At 40.8% G+C, this 13405-nt stretch overlaps 1 protein-coding gene across 1 annotated transcript in view; it reads left to right on the top strand.

Annotated features, from left to right (window-relative positions):
- LOC306852500 (transforming growth factor beta-1-induced transcript 1 protein-like) overlaps window positions 1-12875 on the top strand; it is a 122462-nt gene extending 109587 nt beyond the window's left edge. Inside the window, exons 11-12 of the transcript XR_013782617.1 lie at window positions 4943-5846; window positions 11865-12875. The gene's annotated coding sequence lies outside the window, so the exon portion shown is untranslated. The remainder of the gene's footprint in view (window positions 1-4942; window positions 5847-11864) is intronic.
- Window positions 12876-13405: the final 530 nt, after the last annotated feature.

Here is a 13405-nt window from a genome sequence, read left to right as displayed (position 1 = left end):
AACAGAAACCACAGCGTTTCATCCATTTCAGTTTAGAGCTTTTTTTCTGCTTCTCTAGTGCACCTGAAATTTTGTTCTTTGTTTGTTTCTTTTGCTGCATATGTTGTGCTAGCCGAATAACTAATGTGTAAAGTAGCCATGCTATCATAATTGTCATGATATAGGCAGTGTCTAACACAGGGATCTCCAATCCTACCCCTAGAGAGGAACCATTCTGCAGACTTAAGTTCCAACCCTGCTCAAACACAATTAGCAATCTTCCCAGGATCTTATTTTCCAAAAAGTATTTTTGCCTTACTTGTTTTTTTTAATAATGGAAACTTATAATAATTTATAATCTTTTAGAGCTGTCGGGCGAAGAGGAACAGGCAGTGAAATGTGTCATAGTAGCTTGAACAACAAATGAACCTTGAACTGAAAGGAGTTTGCATGCCAAAAGAGAAAGGGACAGTACTGTAATAAAACCAGATCAGTATAGTTTGTATAGTAATAGCATCACATTTGCTCTTCTTTGACTATGTTCACAAAACAATGTTTATGTTACAGTGTAACAGTGCCAATCTCAAAAAACAACTTTGGTCTATTTGTTCATTTTGGTCTATTTGCGTATAAATAGCTTAAAGAAGTTATAATAGTTTTAACCATATCTGATATGAATAGGTGTCGTTATGTCTTAAATCAGCATTGCTAATCTGTTATTTAAAAAAAAAAAAGTTTTCAACAAGTCAAAACAACAGCAGAATGAAAACCTGTTCATAAGCTGTATTTTTGGATATCTGTCTTTTATTAGTTATTGAGGAAGTTTTGATACTAGTGACTAGTGACATTCTCATTGATAAGGCTATCACCTGTAACCATGGGGACAACTTCAGATTCATGAAACCCAAACAAAAAATGTTATTCTGCAGGTAATATGAAATTACTTTACCTGTGCACACCACTTTCTTGTTCTAGCAATGCATAGGGTAAAGCTGTTTTTGAAAGCTGATCTTTAGAGAACCACCAGATGGCAGCAATTATGATATACTCTATGGAGGACCAAACCTGCATAAATTAAATATGAATAAATGAATGAATGAATAAATAAATATATTAATGAATAAATAGATAAATAAATGTGATAATAGGAAAATAAATACATGAATAAACGACTTGATAAAATAAATGATTAATTTGTAATAAAATTATTTTTCCCCCTTAATTTATTTTCTGTTTTTATACATTTATACATTTTTAAAATAAAATTCAACTTTTATTTTTTCACTAATTCTTTTTTAATGTATTTTTATTATTTATACATTTATTTTTAGATTTATTTATATATTTATGCATTCATTTTTTTAGAATGATTCATTCCCACATGTATTTATTTTTAGATTTATTTATTTATTCATTTATTTTTACTTTTCCGTGTGTAACATGGAAATGAGGAAGGTGGTCCATGTGTAGCTTCAGTGCATCATTGGTTGAGAGCTCACCCATCGAATCGTCAGGCCAGCTAAGCGATAGAGAGGAGAGTTTTCAAAGAAAATGGCAGCAAGTAGTAATTCGTTGTCCAGTTTGCTACGGGATGTGGCAGATCAGCTGGAGAGCTGCAAGTTATTTTCACCTAACGTTATTCGCATTAGTGCCGAAATATTTAAAATATTTTCCGTAAATAAAAACAGGAAGCTGAAGCTACTTATGTGATCTCCCACAGCATCGTCGCCCTCGAGTCTGGAACCGTCGACATCAGACCCTAGGGTGATGACACCCAGAGTCAGACACTCAGTGGATGGTTGGTTTCTAATAACTGGGTGTCATCACCCTAGGGTCTGACGTTCCAGACTCGAGGTCGACAATGCTGTGGGAGATCACATAAGTAGCTTCAGCTTCCTGTTTTTATTTATGGAAAATATTTTAAATATTTCGGCACTAATGCCACATCCCGTAGCAAACTGGACAAAGAATTACTACTTGCCACCATTTTCTTTGAAAACTCTCATCTCTATCACTTAGCTGGCCTGACGATTCGACACGTGAGCTCTCAACCAATGATGCACTGAAGCTACACAAGGACCACCTTCCTCATTTCCATGTTACACACGGAAAAGTAAAAATAAATGAATTAATAAATAAATTTAAAAATAAATACATGTGGGAATAAATCATTCTAAAAAAATTAATGCATAAATATATAAATAAATCTAAAAATAAATGTATAAATAATGTAAAAATACATTAAAAAAGAATTAGTGAAAAAATAAAAGTTAAATTTTTTTTTAAAATGTATAAATGTATAAAAGCAGAAAATAAATTAAGGGAGGAAAATTTTATTTTATTACAAATTAATCATATTTATTTTATCAAGTCGTTTATTAATTAATTTATTTTCCTATTATCACATTTATTTATCCATTCATTAATATATTTATTTATTCATTGATTCATTTATTCATATTTAATTTATGCAGGTTTGGTCCTCCATAGCATTTATGATATACTCCCTATTGTTTATATAAATAAATAAATACATACATACATGCATACATACATACATACCAGTATATACGTAATTAGTGGAAAACCATAATTTAATAACAAAAACAATACAATGTTTTTTCAACGAAAGATGATAGACATTGTGTTAAAGAATAAACATAAATTACTAGTGTTGAAAAAGTAATCAATAATATGCACACAATTATTCGTCACTGGACACTCTTAAAACTTAAAATTGTTTTATTGTCATGCACTTACTCATTAGAATATATTAACCATTTATGGGTTTTTTTTTTGTTTTTTAAACACATTGGTTTTATACTGCAACTTAATGTCACAGCATTTGTTTTTTAAAATATTGTCTATTCCAGCTGTCAGTTTGAAATCTTGTTTTTGTAAAGCTATATATTTTGATTTTGCTGTATTGCTTACCAAAACAAGTCAAGTCAAGTCACCTTTATTTATATAGCGCTTTTAACAATACAGATTGTGTCAAAGCATTTATCAGTATAAAATTGGAGGATAGAGTGTCAGTAATGTATAACAATAAGATTAAACACAAAATTTTCAGTTAAAGGCATTTCATTATTGAATTCAGTGATGTCATCGTCTAGCTCAATTTAGTTTAAATAGTATCTGTGAAATCAAATTGACGATAATCGCTAGAAATCGAGTGTCCCCCACTGAGCAAGCCAGAGGCGACAGCGGCAAGGAACCAAAACTCCCTCTGTGACAGAATGGAGAAAAAAACCTTGGGAGAAACCAGGCTCAGTCGGGGGGGCAGTTCTCCTCTAGCCAAACAACCAAATAGTAAAATGGTATGCGTGATTGTTTATATTATTACTGTACAATATTCCCAAAGATTAAGCGGTAGACATTTTTGTTAGGACCCTAAAGATACCATGCCACCTAATTATTATCTTATGTGAACTGGCTACAAAATGCCTGTGGGGCAATGATAACACTTTTTTTCTTGTTAGATTTCCACAGTGTTATTTAATATCGGTCACGTGTGTTCCTGTTGTGTTCCTATCCTGTCCTTATTTGGTAGTTCCTGCTTGTTATTGGTTCATTTCTGTCCAGCTGTGTTTAGTTATCTTGTTTAGTTTGAGTAGTATTTAAGTTCCTGTCTGTCCGTTATTCTGGGTTCCGGTATTGAATGTCTCATCCCTGTTCCCAGTGTTATCATCATTAAAAAGTCATGTTGATTGTTCTCCTCGTCTCCTGCATTCTCTTTGCTCCCCACGAAGCGTGACAATATCTCAACACTCATTCACTCATATTTGTTAGATTTCCACAATGTATTTATTTAATAGCTCAACACTCATTCCCAAATCATATTTCTGGAGATCCACCTTTCTGCATATTTCAGGGCCAAACCTGCTCCAACAAACTAGGATGTTCGTCATAAATCTGTTCACAATACCCTAGAGCCAGCCAGTTTGAAGCAAGCCTCTTTCACAGAAAAGCTTACAACATTGACACAAAGAACACATTGATAATCCCAACTCAGGAAGGAGATTGTCAAATTTGGGGCAAGTAATCAAGATTGATTGTCAAAGAGATGCACAGCATGGCCATCACATGTAAATCCATGATAGGAATCATGAGCTTCCTTAGATTGACATCTCCCAACCAACTAGCAGACAAGAACCAGACTAAAATTCCTTCCAAAACCTTTCTTGAACCTGTGTAGCAAATTAGCTTAAAAGGGGAATATTTATAATTAATTATAACTGGTTATAATTAATAATAAATATTTAGATTAGATCTTAGAATTAACTGTAGCAGAATCGATATTACAATTACTTGATCTGTCCGTCCACCGAGCAGACAATAATTCAATTCCTACTTATACAGTGCTAGCAGTAGTGTAGCATGTAGCAAGGAGCAGCATCAATTGTGCAAGGAGCAAGGAGACAATCAATTGTGAATATAAGGGATTTAATAAATTAAACTATAGCTAACATACAACTAAACAAAGCATATACAGTATATATATATATATATATAGATAGATAGATAGATAGATAGATAGATAGATAGATAGATAGATAGATAGATAGAATAAAGGAAAGTAAGGAAAAGAGAGCGAAGAGCAAGAGAATGGCAGTATCTTAGATCAATTGACCACAACTGCGTGTTTTGAGTTTGAGCTCCATCAAATTGATTCTTTATCGTCTATTTACTATCTTAAAACAATTTTATACACTATCATTTTCGTTTTTATAATGTGTGAATATATCTCCTATAGCATTCTAAAACAAAACCAATCAGAGTGCCTTGTTATCACTAGTTTTATTTTGATTTCTCGAGTCTGCTATTAGCTTATAGCCTGTTAGCATTGACAGCGTGGCTGCCGCTAATCTCGCTTACACTGCTAATACTCTATTCACACACATTACCATTGTTTCACTGTTACTTGCTTAAATGGCGGATTTGTGTCTACCTTTGAGTGCAGGTGAGGACACATTCGAGCTGCATTCGGTGCAGCTGGAGGCCGTGGAGAAGCAGATCCGTGACCTGGTGGAGAAGCAGGCCCAGCTGAGAGAGCGGAGAGACATGCTGGAAAGCTGGAAACATCCCGGGCTGATGCTCACAAGTCCGGGGTAAGTATACAGCACGCTGCTAACACTCCCACCACCTCTACTCCGTGTGTTTCTCTGCACAGGCCCTGTGCACCCAGGACGCGATCTTGCCAGATGTCCTTCACTCCGGTGCTGGGACGCCACGGACCCTGGGTGCACCAGCAGCGGAAGACGCGAGCCAGGCCCTGGGCGATGACCTCTCCCCCTCCGCTGCCTCCGGTCTTCGAGATCTCCACCCGGAACTGCTTCGCTCCCCTCCGCGAGACGGAATGCGACGCTGTGATTGTCGGAGACTCCATCATCCAGCATGTCCGTGCTACGTTAGCTGAAGGTAAAGTGCACACTCACTGTTTCCCCGGTGCTCATGTTCTCGATGTTTCTGTGCAGATACCCACGATCCTGAAGGGCGACGAGAGCATCGGTGCTGTCGTGCTACACGCGGGGGTTAACGACACCAAGCTGCGGCAGACGGAGACACTGAAGAGGAACTTCAGGAGCCTGATCGAGACGGTACACAGCACATCGCCCGCGACGATGATCATCGTGTCAGGACCGCTTCCCACGTATCGACGAGGACACGAAAGGTTCAGTAGACTGTTTGCTTTAAACGAATGGTTATTGTCATGGTGTAAAGAACAGAAACTGCTCTTTGTTAATAATTGGAATCTTTTCTGGGAGCGTCCTAGGCTTTTTCGTGCTGATGGCCTGCACCCCAGCAGAGTCGGAGCGGAACTCCTGTCGGACAACATCTCCAGGACGCTACACTCCATCTGACTAGTAAGCCAATTCTCAAATAACTGCTATGATGACTTTTATTCTACCCACTTAAATGATAGAAGTACTTGCGTTGTCCAATCTATACAGACTGTGTCTGTTCCCCGAATAGGGAGGTCAAAATATAAATTTAATGCAAGATCTAGAAAAAATCTGATCGTGATTAAACCAGAAAAACGCAAAATAAATGAATAAAAACTATTTTTAAAGCTTGGGCTCCTAAACATTAGATCACTCGCACCCAAAGCAGTTATTGTAAATTAAATGATCACAGATAATAATTTTGATGTACTCTGCCTGACTGAAACCTGGCTTAAACCAAATTAATATTTTGGTCTAAATGAGTCTACTCCACCAAGCTACTGTTATAAACATGAGCCCCGTCAGACTGGTCGTGGCGGCGGTGTTGCAACAATATATAGTGATATTCTCAATGTTACTCAGAAAACAGGATACAGGAGGTTTAATGCATTGGAAATACTTCTGCTTAATGTTACACTGTTAGATATGCAAAAGAAATCTCTCCTATCTCTTGCTCTGGCTACTGTGTATAGACTGACAGGGTCATATACAGATTTCCTAAAAGAATTTGCAGATTTCCTCTCAGATCTATTGGTTAATGTTGATAAAGTGTTAATTGTCTGAGATTTTAACATTCACGTTGATAATACAAATGGTATGTTAGGACTTGCGTTTACTGACCTAATAAACTTGTCACGAGTCCGGGCCCTGCGCTTCTCCCTGTCGCCACCAGAGGTCACCATCTCCCTTCCTCCCGGACTCACCTCACGTAATAACATACACCTGCCACATCACATGCACCTGCCTTACCACACACACCTGTACACTATTAACCCGCAGCTGTTCCCCATTGCCATGGACTATGTATGCACCACACTCCTACTACTCTGTCTGGTTGAATTAATTGTATTTGTCATACTTGTGGTTGAACTCAGGGGATACATACATTGTGTTAATGGTATTTGCCGTTTGATGTATCCCATTTCTTTTCTGTTTAGTTTTTTGTGCCGTGTTGGCCTTTTTGTTTGTTATTAAAAGCACCTTACCTGCACTTGGACCCTGACCTCGTCTTTTCGCGGCGCTCCTCTTAGCGTCCCGTGACAGAATCCAACCAGCAGACATGGGTCCAGCAGGGAGGTTGCTCCACATCCGCCAGGGAGACCGGAGCATGGAGGATTATGCCAGGGACTTCATTAAAGGAGCTCATCAGTCGGCGACGGAGAAGACCTGCCTCATGGTCTTCTTCTGGGGAGGCCTGGCTGAGCCCTTCAAGTCCCTGGTACCATACTGGGACCCCGGGGAGTCGCTGGAGGTGTCGGCGGCCGTGCCCAGTGCCTCGCACCCGCTTCCGGAGCATCCTGGGCTGATGCGCAGCGTGCGGGAACCCTCGCTGATGTCGGTGCGAGCGGCGTTGGCTGCTCACATTCCTCCCGAGACAGCTGTGCTCGCTCACGTTACTCCCGAGACAGCTGTGCTCCCTCACGAAGCTCCCGAGACAGCGGTGTTCGCTCACAAGGCTCCCGAGACAGCTGTGCTCGCTCACGTTCCTCCCGAGACAGCGTTGCTCGCTCACGAAGCCCCCGAGAGAGCGGTGTTCGCTCACGAAGCTCCCAAGGCGATGGTGCCCGCTCACGTTCCTCCCGAGACAGCTGTGCTCCCTCACGAAGCCCCCGAGAGAGCAGTGTTCGCTCCCGAGACAGCTGTGCTCGCTAACGTTCCTCCCGAGACAGCTGTGCTCGCTCACGTTCCTCCCGAGACAGCTGTGCTCCCTCACGAAGCCCCCGAGAGAGCGGTGTTCGCTCCCGAGACAGCTGTGCTCGTTCACGTTCCTCCCGAGACAGCTGTGCTCCCTCACGAAGCCCCCGAGAGAGCGGTGTTTGCTCACGAGGCTCCCGAGAAAGCGGTGTTCGCTCACGAAGCCACCGAGAGAGCTGTGCTCGCTCACGTTCCTCCCGAGACAGCGGGGTTCGCTCACGAAGCTCCCGAGACAGTGGTGTTCGCTCACGAAGCCCCCGAGAGAGTGGTGTTCGCTCACAAGGCTCCCGAGGCGATGGTGCCTGCCCACGTTCCTCCCGAGAGAGCGGTGTTCGCTCACGAAGCCCCCGAGAGAGTGGTGTTCGCTCACAAGGCTCCCGAGGCGATGGTGCCTGCCCACGTTCCTCCCGAGAGAGCGGTGTTCGCTCACGAAGCTCCCGAGACAGCGGTGTTCGCTCACGAAGCCCCCGAGAGAGCGGTGTTCGCTCACGAGACTCCCGAGACAGCGGTGCCCGCCCACGTTCCCCCCGAGAGAGCGGTGTTTGCTCACGAAGCCCCCGAGAGAGCGGTGTTCGCTCACGAGGCTCCCGAGACAGCGGTGTCCGCTGATGTGCCCCCCGAAGCGGTGGAGCCCACCATTGCCCGCTCCAGGGTGGCAGCTCCACACACACCGCTGTGGTGGCCGCTGGTTCTGCCCTGGGTCTCCATCCCGCCGGCGCTGCCTCAGGCCCCAGGTTCCCCTCCGCTACACGGGCCTGGCCCACCATCCCTCCCCCTGGAGGACTTTTGGGGGGTTTGGTGGAACGTCTGGAAGCCGTTCCTTAAGGGAGGGGTCATGTCACGAGTCCGGGCCCTGCGCTTCTCCCTGTCGCCACCAGAGGTCACCATCTCCCTTCCTCCCGGACTCACCTCACGTAATAACATACACCTGCCACATCACATACACCTGCCTTACCACACACACACCTGTACACTATTAACCCGCAGCTGTTCCCCATTGCCATGGACTATGTATGCACCACACTCCTACTACTCTGTCTGGTTGGATTAATTGTATTTGTCATACTTGTGGTTGAACTCAGGGGATACATACATTGTGTTAATGGTATTTGCCGTTTGATGTATCCCATTTCTTTTCTGTTTAGTTTTTTGTGCCGTGTTGGCCTTTTTGTTTGTTATTAAAAGCACCTTACCTGCACTTGGACCCTGACCTCATCTTTCCACGGTGCTTTTCACGGCGTACCGTGACAAAACTCTTTTGGAGTCAAGCAAAACGTCACCGGCCCACTCATCGTTTTAATCATACGCTAGATTTAATTATATCGCATGGAATTGATCTTACCGATATAGATATACCTCAAAGTGATGACTTTACTGATCATTTCCTTGTATCATGCATGCTGCGTATTACTGATATTAATTATATGGCTCCGTGTTATCGTCCGGGCAGAACTATTGTTCCAGCCACCAAAGACAGATTCACAAATAACCTGCCTGATTTATCTCAATTGCTCTGTATACCCATAAATACACATGAACTAGACGAAATGACTAGCAACATGGGCACTATCTTCTCTAATACATTAGAAGCTGTTGCCCCCCTCAAATTGAAAAAGGTTAGAGAAAAACTTACTGCGCCATGGTACAACAGTTATACCCATTCTCTCAAGAAAGAAACTCGAGCGCAAATGAAGAAAAACTAACTTGGAAGTTTTTAGAATTGCGTGGAAAAACAGTATGTCTAGCTATAGACAGGCTCTAAAAGCTGCCAGGGCAGAGCATATCCGCAAACTCATAGATAATAACCAAAACAATCCAAGGTTCTTATTTAGCACAGTGGCTAGATTAACAAATAAACAGACGCCACCCAATCTAAACATTCCCTCACAGTTTAATAGTAATGACTTTATGAATTGCTTTACTGATAAAATAGATAACATCAGAAATACAATAACAAATGTATATTCTACTGCGTCTAGTATTTCAGCTTCATTCATCGCACCCAAAGAAAAACTGCAGTGCTTTACAACTATAGGACAAGAAGAGCTAATAAACTTATCAGTGCATCTAAACCAACAACATGTTTATTAAATCCTGTACCCACTAAACTACTGACAGAGTTGTTACCTGTAGCAGAAGAACCGCTTCTCAATATTATTAACTCATCGTTATCTTTAGGTCACGTCCCAAAACCATTCAAGCTGGCGGTTATTAAGCCTCTTATTAAGAAACCACAACTAGATTCTAATGAACTGGCAAATTACAGACCCGTTTATGTCTAAAATTTTAGAAAAAGTTGTGTCTGCTCAATTGTGCTCCTTCTTGCAAAAAAATAATCTCTATGAAGAATTTCAGTCAGGTTTCAGACCTCACCATAGTACAGAAACTGCACTTGTTAAAATTACAAATGACTTGCTTCTTGCTTCAGACCAAGGCTGCATCTCATTGCTAGTATTACTTGATCTTAGTGCTGCGTTCGACACTATAGACCATGACATACTCATAGATCGATTACAAAACTATACTGGTATTCAAGGGCAGGCTTTAAGATGGTTTAGATCCTACCTGTCCGATCGCTACTACTTTGTTAATTTAAATGGGGAGTCATCTCAATTATCACCAGTAAAGTATGGATTACCACAAGGATCTGTCCTAGGTCCTCTGCTATTTTTAATATACATGTTGCCCCTTGGTAATATTATTAGAAAATACAGGATTAGTTTTCATTGTATATATCTCATACATATATATCTCATATCTATATATCTCAACAAGACCAGATGAAACTTCTAAACTATCTAAGCTAATGGATTGTGTAAAAAATGTAAAAGATTGGATGACCAATAATTTCCTCCTATTAATTTCAGATATGACAGAGATATTATATATATTATTATATATACTTGGACCAAAAAACAGTACACAAAATCTCTTGGATTACAATTTGCAACTAGACAGATGTACTGTTACGTCCTCTAAAGTAAAAAATCTGAGTGTTGTATTAGACAGCAACTTGTCCTTTGAAAATCATATTTCCCATGTTACAAAAACAGCATTCTTCCATCTTAGAAACATTGCCAAGCTTCGAAACATGCTACCTGTTTCTGATGCAGAAAAGCTAGTTCATGCATTCATGACCTCTAGACTGGACTATTGTAATGCACTGCTAGGTGGTTGTTGTAACGGGGAGTCGGTGACGTTAGGATCCATGTGCAGCTTTATTAAAACAGAATGCAAGTCAAACAGGCAGAGTTCAATCACGGGCTTCAAACACAACGTAGATAAGGTAGAATCAAAGTCAGAGTTCAGGCTAGAGATCAGGGCAGGCGGCAAACACGCAGGATAATCAAATGACAAGGCAGATTGAATCAGAATAGGCAGGTGGCAGAGAATCAGAGTCCAGTAAACCGTCCAGGTCATACACGGGGAATCACACACAGAATAAACGCTCGGAAATGTTTGCATGGCAAGACAAGACTTCACAATGAGGAAGCTGGGAGAACAGTTTAAGTAGTTGAGAGTCAATGGGAAACACTTGTGAGTGAAATCAGCCACAGATACGGGGCATGTGGGAAATTAAGTCCAGTGATGATTAGTACTCAGGTGACGTGCCCTCTGGTGGTGAGCGGAGGGAGCCACAGAGGCTGAATTCGTGACAGTTGTCCTGCATCTTCAATAAACAAGCTACAGATAGTACAAAATGCAGCGGCTAGAGTTCTTACCAGGTCAAGAAAATATGATCATATTACCCCAATTTTACAGTCTCTGCACTGGCTACCTATTAAGTTCCGTATCATTTACTAAATATTATTACTTGCCTATAAGTCCCTAAATGGTTTAGCTCCTGCGTACCTAACTTGTCTTCTACCACACTACAATCCAACCTGCTCCCTAAGGTCGCAAAACTCTGGACTTTTGGTAATACCTATGATGGCAAAGTCCACTAAAGGAGCTTTTTCACATTTGGCTCCCAAACTCTGGAATAGCCTTCCTGATAACGTTCGGTGTTCAGATATACTTTCTCTGTTTAAATCTATATTAAAGACACATCTCTTTAGCCAAGCATTCACATAATGCATCTTATAATCTTTTACTGCAGTTATATCTGATCAAATGTACATTATTATTATTCTTTAGCTTGGGTTGAACAAATCATTTTTGCTTAGATGGAACAGCAGCTACGCTAATTATGTCTCTATTTGTTTCTCTGTTTCTGCCACGGGATTAACATCCCATGGTAACTAGGAATTACAGAAGCTTCAGTCTGGATCCAACCCTTAAATGATCTGAGATGACCGAACACCAGAGAAAAGATGATGCCAACCCCTCAGAGGACCTCAGAGGATGCCAACGCTCAGACAACATACAGAATTACCAAATTTTGCCATAAGTATATTAATGTTCTGCAATATATAAATATATTGTGGAAACTTAATTTCCTGTAGAGCTGCGTTGCAACAATTTGTATCGTAAAAAGCGCTATACAAATACACTTGAACTTGAACTCAAATGACAATCATCAGAGAATCACAATTCACCTTAAAAAGGGGTTCAAACTTAAACACGCATCTAAACAGTTGTAAACGGTTACTTGCTTTGGTTTTGTGGCTGCAATAAGAGTCTTGATGCGGTAGGCAAGAGGTTCTTGATGATTTCTTTAGGAGTGAGCTGAAGATTTTCCTCTGGTTCTTCTGAAGATAGGAAGGTCCACAGCAAGTCCATAAAGTTACTTGAAGCTAAAACTGCCAGAAGGTTAAACTCAAGAAGAGAGTTTGGAGCGTGTCCATCCCGTTTTTTGAGCACCGATTAGTCTGAGTTCGGAACTTTTGATAGTTTGTAGCCGCACCCACTTTTTGGGTGGAGTGGCCAATCACAGGCATGAATTTTTAGTGGGAGAGACTTTCTTTGTGTCCGTTTATTGACCATTTGCATTTTTATTGCCAGTCTGGAGAGTTAGTGCAGTTTTACGGCAAAGCATAGTAAAAATTGTATGATGCATTTCACTATCACATAGTGTACATAATTGTTCGAGGAATAAAAAGAAGATAATTTTGATACCAAGAAAGTAACCTATAGAACATATTACAGCAGAGATACACTCATACACTTGAATACAGAGTCTAATTTAGAGTCTAATTAATACAAGTAAACGGTTGTAACTAGGTTAATATAATGGGGGAATATACATACAACACATGCATATACCAGATACATTTATAACTGCTTAATTATGGCCTAAATAAAGCAAATGTCTTTATGTGTGTGTGTGTGTGTGTGATGTGTATTTGAAATTGTGGAGACCACTGGTCTACTCAGGCCGTTGGTGTCTGGCCCGCGGTGGGGGGGGTGTCATTCACTCCTCTTCGGAATGTGTTTGAAGTTTGATAGGGAGACCAGAGAGTGGGGAAAAACCATTGGCAATTTAGCACCCATATAAATGTAAATGGTGAGGCCAGGTCAGTAATTTATATGCAGATGTCAATAGGCTAAAAGAGTCTCTTAAAACCAAGTCTAATTAACCATCAATGAGCTTACGCAGATGCTACACCTGTATTCCTCAGAACACATTCTCACGTCCACAGAATGGCACAGAAACTGTGTAGATGCACCTAAAATCATCTTAAAAGACTTATGAGCAACTCCATATTATGTATGTAACCCACACATTTGACTGGATTTACAGTTAAAACCCATGGACCAGGTATGATGAACAAAGACCATGAGTCAGAGATGTGATTAATTAAATAAAAATTTACTGAAGAAAATAGTTTGCAGTTTCATCAGCA

The sequence above is a fragment of the Barbus barbus genome, assembly GCF_936440315.1.
Source record: "Barbus barbus genome assembly, chromosome: 32".
Classification (NCBI taxonomy): Eukaryota; Metazoa; Chordata; class Actinopteri; order Cypriniformes; family Cyprinidae; genus Barbus; species Barbus barbus.
The sequence above is the reverse complement of the archived record's forward strand: the minus strand, read 5'-3'. Positions and strand labels throughout refer to the sequence as shown.